We start from the raw sequence: 14872 nt of genomic DNA, 5'->3' as shown, positions 1-14872 counted from the left end.
GAGAGAGAGGGAGAGAGAGAGAGAGAGAGAGAGAGAGAGAGAGAGAGAGAGAGATCTGTCAAGGGAACACAGCAGACCAAAGAAACTGTCTGTAGGCAACTCCTCCATCTTGTGTAATACTCCCCCAGGGCAGGTGGGCAAGTCAAAGAACCAGAGGACCCATGACAAAGTGCATAGTAGAGAGGCCTGGCTAACTATTCACAATCCCAGGAGGCCAACCGGTAGATTTCCTGGCTGAACATGTCATAGGGAAGAGAGTCACATGATGCCCTCTGAGGATGGGACTGTGAGGAGAGAGAGACAAAGGCTGTGTACAGCTGAGCCAAAAGCTGACTGTTTCTGGGATCTTGTCACTCATGGGTCAGGTTCCAGGTAATTAAAGCAAGAGCAGCAATATTTTTTCACACACTGGACAAAGACATTCATCTCAGATCCTGATGCTTGCTCCTCTCTGAAAAAAGGCAGAGAGAGTTGAACACTACATCTGAAAATTTTTCCAGTGGATCTTGTGTCTAAGGTAGCTATTAAGTGACTACTGGGCAGAGGGCTAATTCATATACCGCATGGATGGAGCAGAGACGAGAGCTTTCAAGCTCCTCAGAATGGTACTCAATGTGAGCTTATGAATTATTTCTAGAAGTTTCCATTTAATATTTGAAAGCTTGATTGATCTGAAGTAACAGAAAACAAAACCCCAAACCAGAGGGCTTACTCTTCTGAATGTGCAGACAAGATTCACATCAATACCCCAGATGTTGAACGTCTCTTCCCATCTCACAGTCTCTTTCCTTGTCTCTTGATCTTAGAACCACCAACAGCACAAAGCCCTATACCTTTAATAAGATAAAATGTCCAGGTTGTGAGCCTTGGTTTTCCTTACCTTAAGGTTCTTAACGTTCAACACTGTGTCTCCTGGAAGCCATTACGAATGTGTGTTGCTGAAGTCCCACTTTCACCTGCTGAATCACAGACTTTGAGATGCAAATAAACCATATGTTAGAGGCCATTGTGGCCTCAGATCATTAGAGGTGTGGCCTTGAAACAGACTTTGGGCCCTGGTGTCCCTTCCTTTGTTCTTTTTCTGTCTTCTACTCCATTAATCAATCATAAACTGGAATATCAAAAACTGTAAATTAAGGGCTGAAGAAATGGCTTGGCCATTAAGAGGACAGACTGCCCTTCCAGAGGGCCCAGGTTCAATTCCCAGCAGCCACAGAGCAGCTCACAACTGTCTGTAACTCAGTTCCAGGGGATCCAATAGACATGATGCAGGTAAAACACCAAATGCACACAAAATTAAAATGAATCATTAAAAGTTTTTAAACCAAAAAAGTGAATTAAAATACATCTTCCTTCTCCATGTATTAATCCCTTCAAATATCTTGTTATAGGATAGAAACCTGACAACATACAGGGCCTGATTTGCTGTCCCAACAGGACACCCCAGTGGAGAGTGCTGGCCTAGCCTTCCTGGGAGAGAGCTGACATCCATTAGAACCATTTCCATCTCAGTTTGATTTACTAACCTTTGTAAGGTTTTCCCTCTCTTTCCTTTAATACACCATGACACACAGCTAAAGGACTACCCTCTTCTCCATGTATCTCTTGGTAAGTAAGTGTCAAACAAAAGACTCAGAAACAAAGCCTTTGACCAGAGGATTTTTATACATGTCTTGTTAAAATGGTCTATTCCATTTTTTTAAAGATTTATTTATTTATATGTACATGAGTGCTGTATTTGCACGTACGCCTGCATGCCAGAAAAGGGCATCAGATCTCATTATAGATAGTTATGAACCACCATGTGGTTGCTGGGAATTGAACTCAGGACCTCTGGAAGAGCAGTCAGTGCTCTTAACTTCTGAGACATCTCTCCAGCCCCAATATATTCTATTTTATTCAGGGCCATGGTGTGGGTTTTTTTTGGGGGGGGGAGGTTATGGTATTTTTATACTAAACTGTTTAAAATGAATTACTTATATTAAGTACTATGGATATTATGGTTTGTGCTAATATAACATTTTCCTTGCAAATGTATCTATAGGAAAGATTTCAGAGAAGTATTAGTTTGCCACATCATTTACATTATTATAATTTGACCACTGGGAAATTTGACCACCGAGGAACCCCCGGGCTTATGGGCAACCTCAAAGTAAGGCCCCATTCTGTAAATACCTAACATGCAAGGGAGGTTTTGGCTGTCTTCCTTTTCTGAACCGTAAGCCAGGCTTTGGCCACTGAGAAGGAAGGTGCATTTGGTTATGATTGAGAGGTGGAGGAAGACAGAGTAACAAGCCCATAGAAGAATCAGGTCTCCTCAGATGGCTGCCGGGCAGAAAGAGCTGGGTGGTGTACAGGACAAGGCCCTGCTGGCGGAGCGCTCGTCCAGCAGACCTCAGACACCTATCAACTAGAGATGAAACAAGGGGTTAGGGGTGTGAGGGAAGCGGGACAGAGCAGAGCGCGGCTCGGCGGGAGAGCATTCCTGGCAGGTCTCTCAATGAAGGAAGCTCAGTGAGGAGCGGCCTGCTCTTGGCCGCTGGCTTAAGGAGAATCTTGGCAGAGAACGATTTGTGTGAGGACACCAGAGGAGATGGGAGCAAGAGGGCGTGGCCAAGGGTGGAGCGAGGCAAGGGCTAGAGAGGGGTGCTGTGGGAGCATTTGAGGGGTTTCAGACGCAGGACTGTCAAATTCTGGTTCTCTGTGGCTCTGCAGGGTAAGGTGGTTAACAACAAAGCAGCTTATGGGAGTTAGGAGAGTCTGGATGTTTGCACCGTAGTGAAGCCATCGGTGTTCGCACTACCCGGAGTTGGTCATGATTCCTTTACCCAGAAGTCGAAATATCACAGTACACGTCATAAGTATGAACATCTTGTGTGTCCATCAAAAAAGAAAATTGAATGTATTAGGTCACTGTTCATGCACAATGACTTTATTCAGTGTTCATGTGAATGTACCCAGAGGCGAACCTTAGATTAGACACAGCAGGTCTTTTTTGCCTCAGAATCGGACATGCTGCAATGTTTGAGAGACTTCCAGTCTGCTAGAAGGAAGAAATTGTTAGGTCTAAAATTCCAAGTGTTTAGGGTGGTTATCTGGGCCCTTCTAGCATGTTTTTTTTTTTAATGTTTAGCATTATTTAACAAATTGTATTTTCCACTCTTGGATTTATTCTTTCAGACTCTCCCTGGCCTTATCCTTCACTTTGGATAGCCTCCAGGCTTCTGATTCTGTTTGCTACAACATCCAAAAGTCCTTGAACCTGCTTTCCTCACACTGAACATCAAGGATGGTCGCCAAAGGTCATCATTCAAGACCAGAGTTGTCCCTAATGCTGCCAGTTCGCTGACTCTCCTCACTGCAAAAGCTACATCAGCTGGGTGTGAGCCTACCAAAAGGCGCTCCTCAGCCCTTCCGGATCTATTTCCCCTCTGTATTCCCTACTGAATACACCGGTTTTTGGTTGTTATTTTGTTTCATTGCGCATTTTTTTCCTTTCCTTTTTGTTCTGTTGCCCTCATTTGAGTGTGGTTTGTCCTCTCCAATGTCATATTGACAGTTGATTGCCACGTGGTAGTACTCAGGGTAGAGCTGAGGGATAAGTCAATCACCTAGTGCTAAAGTCCCCAAGAGAGACTTCAGTGTCTTATCACTTTGTGACCTTATCACGAAGAGATAGGGACTTCCTTTCAGGACATCAACCCTAAACATTGCCTCTCTTCCTCAAGTGCCTGCTTACCTTTCCCACAACGCCATGGCCAAGCCCAAGGTCATCCACCAGCTGTAGCCGCTGACCCTCATCTTGCAGCCTCCACATCTGCGAGCTAAGTACCCGTTTGTGAATTACCCAGGCTCTGGTTGTGCTCAACAACAGAAAGCACGTGAAGACATCCATCTTGGTTTGCTTCACTTTGATGCTGAAAATGGTGCGAAAATGTGAACAGAACCGACGGGGAAGAAACATTCCAACGCCGGGACCTGCTAAAAAGGTGCCTTGCTTTGATCTGCTTCCTGACTAGCAGCGCATGCTGCGGGCTGTTGCCAACCTTTCTGGAACATTCTTGCCGATCACTAAGCAAGCTGAGGAGTGTCCAGGTTGAGAGATGGAGAGGGACTGTGGTGGAAGGCACTGTGTTCGTCTTCTTTCCTTTTACTTTGAACCATCTTATTATTCTATTTTCTCCCTGTGTCTTTCTATCTGGTTATGCTAAGAACGGCTCCATTTCTCCCTGTGACACCTGTGTGGGTGGTGGTGGAGCCCCTGGTTGCCAAGCCGGAACGGAACGAACTTGCTGAGCCTAGAGCAACTGAGAACAGATGATGGGATTTGGGAATCTAGAGTCTCAGGAACACATGCATGCAAAGCCATGGAGATCCGTGCACCGCGAAGCATCAGCAGAATTAGGAGATGCTAAAATGCAGAGGCAAGCATTTCTGTTCACAGGTAAAGGAGCAAAGCTGGTTTCCAGCCCCGTCAGCCTGCAGTCAGGTAATTAAGTATGCCTCCCCCCCCCCCAATGGTGCAGGTTCAGTGCTCTAAGGAGCCCTAGGGTTTATGTCCGGAAATGTGGCTACCCTAACCCCTCAGAAGCTGTAGGTCAGAGAGCTGCAGTGGGTGGCAATTTACATAACCTCTGGCTGTTTATTTAAAAATTCTGTTCAATGCAGAATTGCAATGTCTTGCAATGAGTCTACAGTGCTTTAGGCTTGATCTTAGAAGCTGGAAAATTCCATGAAACTCTGTAAAGCTGGTAACTCTTACCAGTGAATCTGGGGCCAAGGAGACTAGTATTAAAAGCCCACATCAAGTTAGAGAATCTCACAAAAGACTAAACTAGAAGCTCTGTGGTCCCCAGCAGACACTAGTAACAAGGGCAAACCCCTAAGCACAGGACTTTGGCATAACTCCTAAAACCTGATTTCTGATCATATCCTGTCCTTGGTTACTGCCAAGCTCTCAGGCCATCCTAGCAAGAACACAAGGAGGGAATCTTCTAGAAAAAAAAATGATTGAGGAGATCATAGTCCTATGGAAGCCCAGCTTCCTGTAAAGAACTTTCCTGGCTGAAAGGGTATCACCAGGGCACTGTATGCCATGAAGATCTGAGTTTAATTGCAGCTGCGGCTGGAAGGATGGTTGAGAAACAAGAGCATGGTCAGGGTACCACACTTTGACAAACAAAGCCACTGAGGCAGAGCCTCACTCACTAGTCACTGTGAATACTGCACCTCCAGCCCCAGGAGTTATCGATCAAAGTCAGTGCCAGGCTGAGACAGAGGGGAAGGGTCCTGTGCATGCGGTGACTGTGGACTATTCAGGTCTGCTCCTGTGCCAGGGTTACCCTCTTTCTTCCCATTGGACAAGGCCGTTAATGCCGTGTATCTAGAGCAGCCACACCCACCCACCCACCCCCGCCTCTGACTGACAATTGATACAGTCTAGGAACCTTGATTTTGGGTTTGTCCTCTCTACCAGTTGAAGAAGTAAGAGGCAAAAGCAGCCTCACAGATGATAGCTGCAGAGGAATCCCCAATGCTGCAAACAGGAGCAGACAGAACAAATCAGCAATGGCAGAACAACATTTACTGGGGGCGAGGAAGCACACCCAGAGCAACCACACAGAGAAAAGGACCCTCTGCAAAGAAAGTGGGGGAATCGGAAAACTGAAAACCCGGTTTCCTCTTGAGGGCTGGAGTTTTAAAGTCTCTGAAGAATGTTCCTCCCTTGATTTAGGACAGATCAGTTTGAAAAAGGTGGAATGGCTGATTGGATACCAAATGCCATGTAACATGACCTGTTCTGTCCTCAGACTTGCCGAGGCAGTCCATCAGTAGGGCCTTGCTGGTGGGAGACGAAGCGGACAAGACTTTTGTTTTAAGCAACCAGGCTTTTGTCCCAAGTAGGGAAGGTATGGAAGAAGCTGGTCATCTTGGAAATCTGCCACTTTTATTAGCTAGCCATGCTCTCTTTCCCTACCTGTCTGCATACCAGGAAACCTGTCTAACTCCTAGTATCTTATAATTAGCACTTGGCATAACTTTATTGATGATATTTCTCTGCCTAGTCTCCTTCATCTATGCCAAGAGTCTAACACTTCCTTTCCCCAGTTCCAGGACATTTCTCCCACTCTCGAGCCTGTAACTTCCTCGGACAACTCACTGAGCAGCAGGCCAGGTAAGAGACACATTATGCATATGTCATGTGCTGGGTTTCTTGAGGATTCACACCCTATCGCCTCTTATATCCAATGACAGCCAATAGCAAATAGAAAGAAGGCAAAAATGTGTCTGAAGATACCTGTTTGGTACCAGTCATTGCAACATCCCCCCATACCTCATCTCTTCAAATGTCCCTCAGTGTCCAAATGTCTGTGGACCAAACCTTTAACTCCATTTAACAAACAAACAAACAAAACCAGTGAAGAGTCAAGGTTCTACTGCTTTAGATGCATGACTGAGGAAAGCACTTAACTTGTGGGTATCACATCAACAAGGTGGAAGTCTCATCTCTCTGTAGGGACCATGAAACTGTCAGGTATAGCAAGTACCAGGTACATCAGAGGGTGAGAGCTGGCACATTTGTCATCCCTTACCTGCAGAGCAGTTAAGGGCTATTCTTTCTGCCCACAAGGCATTTGTTTATGAATGAAGAGCCTCAAGCAAGGAGTCTGGATAACTCCTGAGCCCTGTGACAGCCCTGGGGGAAAGGAGAGGACTGAGCTCCCAGGTCTCCCATAGGAGAATCAAGTGCATCCAGGATGCTGCCGAGATGCCTTTTCAATGCCTTCAAACATGGACAGGTCTTCTGTCCGATGTGAGTGTGTTTGCCTGCTGTACCAGCAATGATCGATGTGGCTCTCCTTCCTTCTCAGACTGCCTTGGGGTGAATGACAAGCTGTGCAGCCACTTGGCATAGAGTGCCCAAGTCTATGGCTTCTGTTGAGCTCACTGTGCCTTGGTAGGCAGAAGTTCCCTCCCTCCCACCTCATCCCCACATCCCTGCCCTCCTCCAGTTCCCAAAGCCGCAGGCCCTGCTGTTCTTCCTGCCCACTCCCAGACTCTCCTCTCTTTCCTTCCCACAAAGCTGGGTTCACTTCCAAGGGGTTTGGGTCTCAGCCAGATCATGTATATCTTCTACTTCCTGGAAGCTCAATGTAAGGCAGGGAGGTTGGGGAGAGGAGATAGTGGAGCGCAGAGTCTGAGAAGGGATGCTGGAAGTGTGTTGAGAGGCAGAGAGGCAGTTTCCTTATTCTAGAAAATCGCAGAGTTCACCTCACTCTTTCTGTGAGGACTCAGATGCTCCAGCTTTTCTAAGAACAACAGTGCTGCCGTCACACGTTCACGACATGAGGACTTCACCACACCTGTCTGAGTACTCTTGTTTGTAAACTGGATCAGTGGCATCTCCAGGGCACATACTGGTCACAATCGTTTCTCAGAAAGGTGGGATGAGGTGCTGGTGTGAAAACATAACACAGACAGGTTCAGTGTAGCGACAAGTACGACTATGGGGTTGCTTGGTTGGTTGGCTGGCTGGTTTTTCAAGACAGGGTTTCTCCGTGTAGTCCTGGCTGTCCTGGAACTCACTCTGTAAACTGGGCTGGCCAGGATCTCATAGAGCTCTGCTAATCTCTGCCTTCCAAGTGCCAGGGTTAAAAGCCGTGCTCCACTGTCACCAGGCAAGAAATATGATCATGTTTTGAAGATTCTGGGTTATTATCATTAGGAGAGAAAACTTAGCCCAAGAAATGCATTTCAACTGTAAAGTGTATTCGGGGTCTACAGTATTTCAGGTTCTCAAACCAGAAGATCCATCATCAACCGTCTGCCTCTGCCTGCTCAGCCTCCCCTCTATCTGGGAAACACGCCTGTGTCTATGTGCACAGAGCTTTACTCGACACATCTGTAATGGAAAACGAGCTCTGATCTTCATAGCTGTGCACACAAACACAGACTGCTCTTTCCCAGTAGGCATGAGGCGGGTCAACAGCTTCCATTTTGTCCTATTCTTTCTCTTTTATTTGATGGTGCAACCTTCCTCTTTGTTTTCTTTTTCTCCTTCTCTCCTCCTCCTCCTCTTCCTCCTCCTCTTCCCCCTCCTCCTCCTCTTCCCCATCCTCCTTCTCTTCCCTCTCCTCCCCTCCCCCCTCCTCCTCCCTTTCCCCTCCTCCTTCTCCTCTCCCCCTCTTCCTCTTCCTCCTCCTCTTCCTCCTCCTCCTCCTCCTTCTCCTGAGTTGTCGCTCCTGACAGGTTATTACATTATTACACAGTTCAGGTTTTCCCAGCACTCCTCCTAAAACTACACTCAATTCTAACCCAGAAGCGTCCTTGGACCCTGAACCCACATCTTCTGCCTGAGGCACTGTGCAAACTGCAAGAACAGATTGGAAATTGCCACCGAACAGCTCCAGAATGCCCCCTGCCCCTGCCCATGAGGAACAGAGCTTCTTGACCATGGGTGTGGAGCTTGCGCTTTCTTTGTGTCCTTTACAAGAGACAGCGCTGAATGTCAGCTATGAGAATTTGAACAACTTTAGATGGAGGCCAACGTGTCATGGGTACACGTTGTCCCAGGAAATGTCAGTTGAACAGAAATCACCTGATCAAATGCTCTTTGCCCCCTGGAATCTCAATCCTGCAGAGCTCTGTGAATGCATTAGCCTCCCATTCCCCTTGACTTCCTGAGCAAGGCTCCCGTGCAGCAAGCTGGACTGGTATGCTCTGCAAGTGAGAACTGGAAAGAGCTGGTCCTTGGTGAGCCTCATTCCCAGGTGCTAAAGCACTGGAAGGTTCTCATGGTGGTCAAAGGGAAAACTAGTGCCCTGAGGCTCAGAAAGGCTCCAAAAGGTTAGTCACTCATGACTTGCAAGCCCATGTGACCTGGGCCCACACTACCATGTTAGGAATTCCCTGGAAAGAGGGGAGGACAAAGTCAGCCTGTGGCTGCATCTGAGGCCTCCCAGACTGAGCATGCCCAGTCCATTCCCATGGCTACAGTTCAGAAGATGGAGGTCACTGGGAATACTGGGCACAGCCTTCTTTGCCAGCAAGCCAACAGCCCAAGCTCTCAGCCACCAACCTCTACTCCCTCAGGTGACCAATTTCAGCAGACAGTAAGCATCTCTCTGTAGTCTTGCCCAGAAATCCAAGAAGTGAGACTTACACCTGGGCAGGGCTATGAGAAAGGTCCAGACAATTCCAGAATGAAAGTAGGAGGAACTCTTGGTGATAGGTTCATGTTAAGATCCAAACAGCTGTCGAATCTCCAGTGCACTGCTTCTTGGCTGTGCCTATTTGTAGAGAAAGTGGCTTCTAGCCACTGATTTCCTCATAGTACTTCTGTTGGCTTTTCTGCTTAACAGTATCTGTGGAGTCATGCTCCTCTGGGGTCCTGGACACGTCATATGAGTCAGACCTGTGCAGAAGCACCAGGACCCGACCCATGACCCAAAGGATCTGCACTTGCAATGGTGGCTAGCCCTGCCCACCCAGTCACTGGCTGCAGTCTAGATTGACAGGATCCCAGCCCGGCAGTGATCACCACTATGGCCATATGATCTGCACAGCAGTGAGCACAGGGCCTTCCCTGGGGGAAGAGTCAGATGTCAGATTCAAGGGGTGGCAGAGTATGTACTATAATTTCTGAGAAATATTGGCATGAACTAAATTTTGGCCCAAGTAACAACTTACCAGTGTGGACATGAGTGTGCAAGGAAATGCACAATCCTGAGAGACAGCCATTGCCGCCTTTACTGTCAAAATGAGCAAAGAACATGTGTAACATGTTAAAAGATCCTGTCGATTTATCAGGCAATCTTCAAACACTCTTTCTCCAGTGCTTCCTGTGTCAGCCAAAGAGATCAATTAGGCAAAAAGACAAAGACTATGGCATGGGGCTGCTAGCAATAAACCAGCCCATCTGGTCAGGGAGAGCGGCGGAGGCGGCAGCGCAGGCATGCTGGTGGGAGGGAACAGCTGTTAGGGGTCTCTGAGGAGGCTGCATGGGCAGAGAAGGCAGGAAAGGATGAGTCATGTCTTCTGAAGGCTATGGAGGACTGCCCAGTACAAAAGCCCTACTAAGACAAGAGTCTGACCTGTTCGGGGAGAAAAGGTCAGAGTGACTGTGACAGAGAGGGGCCAAGTTAGGGGTGGAGATGGTGGTACAAACCTTTATGTGCATTACTTTATGTGCAAATTATACTTCCATGCATATAAACCTTACGTGTGTACAGATCTTTATACACTTATACTCTGCATAAGCCAGGGCATCACTGGAGGGTTTGAGCTGAGGTAGTGTGGCCCGTTATTGTCACAGACCACTGTGGCTTCTGTTGAAACGTGAACCCCTCAGGAGGCTAGTAACACGTGTGGTTTAGACCAAAATGGTAACGGTAAGAAGAGGTTGGGTTCCGGAAGTGTTTTTCGGTAGCTCGTTTCATTTATTCATGAGGCAACTCAGAGTTGAAAGGTGAAATAACAAGTCAGGTGGCAATAGGTCTCGGCTGGAACCACTGCGGGGAGGTGGTGGTTGCAGAAACAGGGATGGTGAGTTGTGAGAGAGGGCAGAAGTGGGTTTTGAGTTATTGATTTGCCTGGGATAATGTTTACAAGGGAAGGTGTGTATGCAGGGTTAGAGCTCAAGAGAACGTCTGGGCTGGGGTCAGCCCTCTGAGCTGAGTGTCTTCATGGCTGCACAGTGTTTGAGGCCAGAACGGAAGGGGAATTTGGTGCTGTGAAATGTGAAGTAGTTCTGGATGTTTCGGGACTCAGATGTCAAGAAGGAAGAGGAAGCAGCTGAGATTCATGAGAAAGTGACAATCTGAAGAGGAGGCAGTCCTGAAAGCCAGGCTGAAAGTCTACTTCCAGGAGGGTGCATGGTCACATGATGCTGATGGACCAATTAAGCTGGAAACTCATAAACAGTGTGATAGTTTGGGTGTGCTCAGCCCAGGGAGTGGCGCTATTAAAAGGTCTGGCACTGTGGGGGTGGGGTTTAAGACCCTCATCCTAGCTCCCTGGTAGTCAGTCTTCTGCTAGCAGCCTTCAGATGAAGATGTAGAACTCTGAGCTCCTCCTGCACCATGCCTGCCTGGATGCTGCCATGGTCTGCCTTGATGATACTGGACTGAACCTCTGAGCCTGTAAGCCAGCCCCAATGAAATGTTGTCCTCATAAGAGTTGCCTTAGTCATGGTGTCTGTTCACAGCAATAGAACCCTAAATAAGACAAATGGATTTCCTGATGTGAGTTTCCTGATGTTCTTGTCAAAATCCTCATGGTGTAGGTAAGAGGATCGATGTTTTAACTGAAATCGAATCAGGGAAGGTAAGAGGGAAGAAAACAAATATTTACATTATGAGAGAAGAATCATAATGTAAATACTTTTGGGGTAGGATTTGCCAAAGGAGTTGTAATGCACAAGTTGAGAACCACATCTTTAGGAAGACACACAGGTATATGCATAAAACACAGAAGTGCTTTTATTTTTGCCATTGTTTTTCTCCTTGTAGACTTTGTCAAGTTTTGTAAAGTTGGCTGAGGTATTTTACACTAGGGAATGGGTTTCACTGTGGCGTTCTCATAGATGCCTTTCACCGTTACTGTTATTCCCCTTTCCCCTGCCTGTCCTCATGCCTCCTGAGTCATCCCTCTGGTTCCCTTCCTAATCCCAGAGTCCTCCTGTTACCAAGATGTATATACAACCCTAACTACTCCTGTTCCCACCTCCCTCTGCAGTTAGACCTCCTCATTCCGTCTCGTAGACGCTGCATAATTTGCCTTCTATTGCTCTGGTAAACACCATGACCAACAGCAGCTTAGAGAGGATACTGTTTGTTTCATGAAGAGAAATCAGGGCAAGGACTCAAAGCAAGGGAGGAACATGGAGGCAGGAACTGAAGCAGAGACCATGCAGGAATGCTATTTGCTTGCTCTCCACAGCTCTCTCAGTTTGCTTTTTTTATATAACCCAGAACCACTTGCCCATGGTGGTACAGCATACAGTAGGCTAGACTCTTCCACACCAATCACTGATCAAGAATTTCCCATGGATGTACCAACAGACCAGTGTGGTGGAAGCATTTTCTCAGTGAGGTCCCCTCTTCCCAGATGACTCTAACTTATGTCAAGTTGACAAATAAGAAACAAAAAACTAACCAACATAGACTCCTCTCTACTTTCATGTACACGTATGTGCATATATATGTACAGAGACACAAGTATATATACATTTAATTTAGATTCTACCCATGAGAGAAAACATGTAATATTATCTTTCTGTGTCTCACTTATTCTGTTTAATGTCATCATCTCCAGTTCTAGTTCCAAAAAAGCATGATTTCATTTTATACATCCAAATACAGTTCTATCCAGTGTGTCTCTATATGTGGTTTGTTCTTTTGAGGAAGTGCCACGGGCCAATTCGCCCTATCTGGGCACTACTGTTATACCTACAAGAAATGTGTGTTTCTCTTTCCCAACGTCATCACTGCCAACATCTGGAGTTTTCTTCCCCGGGTCAGATAGAATCTCAATGCAGTTTTAATTTACATTTCTATGATGGCTAGGGGTGTCAAAGCACTTTTTCAAATATTCCTTGGTCGTTTGTATTATTGAGTATTATCTATGTAATTTATTATCCTATATATGGATCGAATTAGTTGAGTTTTGTTTATTTTTACTGTTTCCCCCCTGTTTAAGTTTCAGAGTTATTTATAGATTCGAGATACTAATCTCCTTCCAGATGCACAGTTGTCAAACATGCTCCCCATTCTGTATACAATCTCTCCATTCTGCCGACGGCTTTCTTTGTTCTGCTGTTCGCTTCCATTACTGTGCAGAAGTTATGAAAACGGTTTTCACGAAATCCCGCTTGTTGGTTTAATGATGTTTCGGTGATTTCCTGTGCTCTTTGAGTCCTTTGGAGAAAGCCTTCACCTAAGCCTGTGCATTGAACTGTTTAGCTCAAGTTTTCCTCTAGCCATTTCATTGTCTCAGGTTAAGATCTTTGGTCCATTTTAAATTGATCTTTTGTTGGGGGAGGGGCACCAAAGAGATGCATATCTAGTTTCATTCTTTTACATGTGGACCCTCAGTTTTCCTAGCACTCTCTGTTGAGCAGTCTGTCCTCCAACATCTCTGTACAGCACAGGTGGCTGCAACCACGCGGGTAATTCTAGATCCTTCACTCTGTTCCACTGGTTGATGTGGGATTTTGTTATTTACTTATCCATTTATCATTTGATTGTATTTGTTTGTTTATTGATTGATTGATTGTGCCATGCTGCTTTTGTTACTTTGGCTCTGTTATATAATTTGAGAATAATCTTGTGATGCTCACAGCACTGCTTTGTGCCTTAGGACTGCTTCGGTTACTCAGGCTCCTTTGAGCCTTTATATGCATTTTAGGATTGAGATTTCCTAGTCCTGTGTAGGAACTAATTGGAATTTTAATATGGCCTGTATGGCATCTGCAGATTGCTTTTCATACTACAGCCATTTCCATCATATCACTGCCATCATATATGAGTGAAGGAAGTGTTCAACTGTCGCCTTCAGTTGCTGTCTTCATTGTCATAAAGTTTTCCTTGTACAAAAGTTCACCTCATAATTAGGTTTATTCCCAACTTTTTGGTTTTGATGAATGAAGCAAGCTCCATTTTGGGCCTGAAAGCCCTCTTATAATAAAGACACTTAAGTGTCATTCTTGCTTATAATTAAATCTCTGCTTCTTAAAGACTGGGCCCCGCCCCACCTGTAACTCTAACTTAGAATGGCCTGGGGCTGGGGATTTAGCTCAGTGGTAGAGCGCTTACCTAGGAAGCACAAGGCCCTGGGTTCAGTCCCCAGCTCCGAAAAAAAGAACCAAAAAAAAAAAAAAAAAAAAGAAAAGAAAAGAAAAAAGAAAACAGTAGCCTGTTCATCTGTTTCACAAAGTTGTTGTGACGACCTTGCAGCTGTGCCTTTGTTTCTGGAGGCTGCTGCGACCATTTTGCAGCCCTACCTTTGTTTCAACAGGTTTATTATGACCGCCAGCTGTTAAGACCACCTTGTTAGGTTCTGTGTCTGTAACCCTGCCTATTTGCCTGCCACCCCTACCCCTAAGCTATAAAAACCTATCTTCCTTAATCCAACGCTGACCTCTTGAACCCTGCCTTAGGGGGAGGCAACCCATGAGCATGAATTATAAAAATGCTTTAATTAATCTAGCCGTGATGATTTGGGTCTGTGATCTTTTGCTTGGCATCTTTGGGATTAACCGTTTGATTTTAAAACCATTGTAAATGGGAAGTTTTCCTGACCTCTCTCTCAGCAAAATTCATTATAGGTATATGGAAAGGCTGCTGATTTATTTTACATGCGTGTGTGTATGTTCAGGGGCACACACACATGCATGTGTGCGTGTGGAGAGCAGAGAATTAGGAACACCATCCACTCCATTTCAGACATTGTTTCTCACGGCATGGTTACTTTAACACCCGGAGCTACATTTAACGCTCAAAACTGTTGTTCAGGGCTGCCTCTCACATTGGGCTGTGGCAGGGTAAATTCAATCATAACCCTCTCTTCATCCCTCATGTCCTCCCCTCCCCTCTCCCAGGGATGCCCCCGTCTCTGCCTTCCCAGTGCTGAATTATACACCTGTACCACTATGCCCTGCTTTTTACCCCATTTCGGGGGTTTGAACTCAGACCCTCGCTCTTTCCAGGTAAGTATTTTAGTTGCTAGTCCTCTCTGGAGCCAGCTACTGATATTTGCATGCTGACTTTCTCTCCCGCTACTCTGTTAAAAGTTTTCTCTTAAAATCAGATCTGTATGTTTGCTGGTATAGTCACTAAAGGTCTCTAAGGACAGGATCCTATCCTGTGGAAAC

The sequence above is a fragment of the Rattus norvegicus genome, chromosome 4, assembly GCF_021556685.1.
Source record: "Rattus norvegicus strain SHRSP/BbbUtx chromosome 4, alternate assembly SHRSP_T2T, whole genome shotgun sequence".
Classification (NCBI taxonomy): domain Eukaryota; kingdom Metazoa; phylum Chordata; class Mammalia; order Rodentia; family Muridae; genus Rattus; species Rattus norvegicus.
Note: the sequence above shows the minus strand (reverse complement) of the source record.